General features: G+C 41.6%; 1 protein-coding gene across 1 annotated transcript in view; it reads right to left on the bottom strand.

Moving 5' to 3' along the window:
- LOC311050644 (alkaline phosphatase-like) overlaps positions 1-1,421 on the bottom strand; it is a gene marked incomplete at its 3' end in the record, with an annotated part of 26,225 nt that extends 24,804 nt beyond the window's left edge. The window contains exon 1 of the mRNA XM_084064730.1: positions 1,388-1,421. The remainder of the gene's footprint in view (positions 1-1,387) is intronic.
- Between the last annotated feature and the right edge of the window lie 3,014 nt (positions 1,422-4,435).

The raw sequence follows: 4,435 nt of genomic DNA, 5'->3' as shown, positions 1-4,435 counted from the left end.
ATATATATATATATATATATATATATATATATATATATATATATATATATATATATACATTTCTAAACCCAAAACCCCCAAAAAAACCCTGCCACTGTGTGGGACTAAACACAAAAACAACATATCAATGTCACTAACAAGACACGCCACAACGTGCAGAATTACAACGCGCAGTCTGTAGGCCACTTCATACTGCTCAGCACACATCTGCCCCCTCGCAGCATAATTAATTGCGGCCAACACAAACTCACAACATTACAGTCGGCCATGTTGTTCCTTAGCGTCATCGCCGACCACCGCCCAACGAGACCCAAGTGAGGTCAGACAACACACTCCATATTTGGGCATAGCTCCATTGGGAACATCTCCTATTATGGCTTTATATAACCGCCCAACGAGACCCAAGTGAGGTCAGACAACACACTCCATATTTGGGCATAGCTCCATTGGGAACATCTCCTATTATGGCTTTATATATTATAGAGACCAACAAACACAAAGCCCCGCGCAGCGGCTAGGGGGGAGGGGCGCGCAGCGCCCCGACCCTCTAGTATATATATATATTTTAGTTGGAACTGAAAAAACGGGAGGGATTGTCCCAGACGTGACGTCACGTCTGGGTGAAAATCAGTTTGGTCTGTTTTGAGACCAATTTACAGAAAACCCCAGATATGCTGTGAAAGCCTGAGTAAACTGGGGTATTTTTTGGGATAGGTAGGGGAGACCAAAAACACACAAAAAAGTTAGTTAGTTCAAATTCATGGTGTAGTCCCTTTAACACACATTTCCGTTTCATGCTTTTATCATCTCAGGAATATATCCAGGATTAAAATCAATTTTGAGTTATAAACACAACTAAAACCATCTTACAAGCTTTTTATTTTTTCATGCCTTGACTATTGCAAAAAGGTGTTTTAACATGCGTCTTGAGCACAAAATGATAGGTTCCAAATGGTAGGCTACAGAACGCTGCTGCCAGACTTGAACCAGGAGAAGAGAACATACACCTATTTTAACTTCTATACACAGGTTACCTATCTGCTTTAGGATTTAGATTATTACTTTTAAGGCACTTCATGGCCGGGCCACTAAGTACATTTTTGAATTTTTATTAACCGCTTATGATGATCCCGGGCGCAGGAACAACCTGTAGGTAGGAACCTGCAGGTTGTTCCTGCGTCGAGGTGAAGTCAAAGACCCTTTGCTGTCAGGGCTGTTCGACACTGGAACGACTTGCCCGATAAGCCACTTTACTGATAAACCCCCCAGATCCTGCCAAAGGCTGTTTTGCTTGAACATAAACATTGTATGGTAATTCTTTCCGCTCAAGCACCATGTCCTTTTAGTGGAAAACAAAAGTAGTCAGATCAAAGTTTCATGTTCTCACCTTTGGCATTGGCGGACCCTAAAGCCCCCAGTAGACACAAGCACAAGGTAACCACTCTTCCAGAATCCATGGTTGAACCTGGGTGAGAGAAGCACTCCTCTCTCCTTCGCCCTGACTAAATACTGGATGGAAATAAGGGTCTTGTTCCCACGCTTACACCACCTGGCAATCATGTCATAAATGATAATGGACCTGATAATGACCGATGTACCTTTGAGACTTCAAGATCAAATCAATTTTACGTTTTGAAATCTAGAAAGGCAAATTTCCATTGTATGTCAAATTTAATGGACAATAAAGTTTTCATGATCTTTCTTTATATATATATTTTACAAACAACATTTAGTATTGATAAGCCTTTTATTCATAAGCCAACAAAAAACTTGATTTCATGCCGCTTCTATTTTAGGCGATTTTATTCCTAATTTCTTTAACCATGTCACTATAACCATGCACATTAAACTGTGATTTTATCTGCAGCTATTTTGATATGCTGGATATGTTTTCCACCTGCACAAGAAGCATTTCTGCCTACCATAGTGCCATCTATCCATTCTTAATTTTTAATAGGACTTTGTATGTTAGATTTAACAGTATACGTCCTGTTATTTGACTTGTTCTGTGTCCTTTCCTTCTCTATTCTCTCTTTCTCTAACTACAATGTTGAGAGCTCCCTCACACACACAAGAATGATTTTCTCACTCTTTTATACCTGTAATCGTGTGAAGTGACAATAAAGTTGATTCTGGAAGCTGGGGATGGCCTGTCATAATTCAACACTATAACTGGCCATCCCCAGCTGGAGGTAAAGGTTATAGTGAAACACGTTTGATCAACACCTTTTATCTAGGACATGATTTATTTATTAGTGGAATTTACTGTTTTAACTGCTTAATGATTAATGCGTTGTTTATTCATAGAATAATTTATGTACGGATCAAAGGGACGGAGAGTGCCCTGAGCATTTGTTAAAACAGATTGTGTGTGTGTGTGTGTGTGTGTGTGTGTGTGTGTGTGTGTGTGTGTGTATGTGTGTGTGTGCGCGCGAGCGCGATTGTGTGTGCGTGTATTTATGCACATACCGAATATAAATGGGCTATAAATAAGAGATAGTGGAAAGTGGGGTCAGCTTAGAGGCCACACTATTATATAACTGGACATAGTGTAATTGTGAGGAGACTGGGTGTCAGGAGCACTGAGCCATCACCAGCGGATATAGCGATGATAAAAGAATGGTTGAGTGTCCAGTATTCAGAATCTAAGCAGTTGAGATGGGTCCTGGGCTGACAGAGGTCTGTACCATTTTCTCCTCCGTTTCCTTCTTGTCAATATGTAGACACCAGTGTCTCTTTCTTGTCATGTAGACACCAGTGTCTATTGTTGAGATTCTGAATGATTAACTCCCCTGAGTCCCCATCTTTAAACCAATCCAGTAACTATACGATTGGTGCAGGACTGAGCATGGATCAGATTGTAAATACCATCCTTAACCCTTAAATTCAATTCATTCTTTCAATGGACTAAAATCTTGTTTTATTTGATGGCCTTCCTGCCCTGGCATTTGGCCTTTGAGCCCTCAAAAAACTGGACAACACCAAAGGCCAAGTGGCCTTGCCCCTAACATGACAAAATTCCAGGCCTGGCAGGGAGGTAGCCTCATTCCCAGCCTTTACTCATCTGCAAAGAGGAAAGCCTGGTCCCGACCTAATGCTGTACGAGTACGACTTCCATCGTACGTATTTTCCCTGGAAACGATCTTTTTTGACCAAACTCAACACTCACTTCATTCACAGAGAATGTAGAATGTAACAGATATGTAAAGCGTCGATGTCATTTCCTTGGGCGGTACTTCCGCCAAATTCCGGAAGGCCTACTTTCCATTTAGATTTAGACTCAACCGGCTAGGTCTTGCCCAGTGTGGCAGAGAGGGCAGTGAAGTCCCCACAGTGCGCCCAGCCGAGTGCACCACCCTCTACAGGACGCACTGGTCCTGGGAAGAACTATTCCCATAACCAGACGGTGATTGCCCCTGTCAGAGTGGTAGTTGAGTATTTATATGGAGGAGGCACTGTGACATTTTGAGGGAAATATCCAAATGCTGCAATGATACAAAAAAATGTTTTGGAAATAGTTATTGCTTAGTTGCTATTGTGTCAGAATAACCCACAGCATATATGCTGACTTCAACACACACACACACACACACACACACACACACACACACACACACACACACACACACACACACACAGTATAATAGCAGCATAGCTTCCCTGCAATGCAAGTTACTAGGTGTGACATGATGTCATCAATATGACATCGGCTGCGCTCGCACGCTTGCTGTACCCCCCCCCCCCCCCACACACACACACACACCTAAATTCTAGATTAATAGTACCTCCCGAGGGTAATCGGGTAATCAGAATCCCAAAGAAGGTTTTATGTCCTGTGTCATCCATATCACCAGGTTACATCTATCATAATGTACTGTATATCCTAATTTTATATACATACATATTTCATCGGGATGGGTCACTGGGGCAGCCGCAGGATCAAATTATATTGATCTGTTGGCTGCTTAAAATGTATCTACATGTATCTGATAATTGATCACATATTGAGCTGCGTATTGTATTGGTCTCATAGGGTGAGATACAATCTTCTACTATGATTTTTAGATTAAAAATGGGGATATCCAGTTCTAACCAGACCCTGTTGACACAGATCTGCTATTATCTGTGTAATATGTAGACATGGCTCTGTGCAGACTGGACACTCATGGCAGATTCAGGTTAGCATCCAGGCTAACACACTACAGCGAGTTACAGAAAAATAAAGACTATTAATGTTTTATTTTAAAGACGGGGTGCCGTGATTTTCAGTGATCCCCCCCCCCCCCAAAAAAACATAATCATCAGGTATTAGAAGATTTTTTTCAAAAAAAATGTACAGAAAGTGTTAAAGTTATGTTTTTATGTGGACACGCCTCCAGTTCATTAAGTATACCTGGTTCTCACCTTAGCACCTCCTCCACCACCTTAGCACCAC

Source organism: Gymnoscopelus microlampas, assembly GCF_963454915.1.
Source record: "Gymnoscopelus microlampas genome assembly, chromosome: 8".
NCBI classification, from domain to species: domain Eukaryota; kingdom Metazoa; phylum Chordata; class Actinopteri; order Myctophiformes; family Myctophidae; genus Gymnoscopelus; species Gymnoscopelus microlampas.
This window is presented reverse-complemented; position numbering and strand designations above follow the sequence as displayed.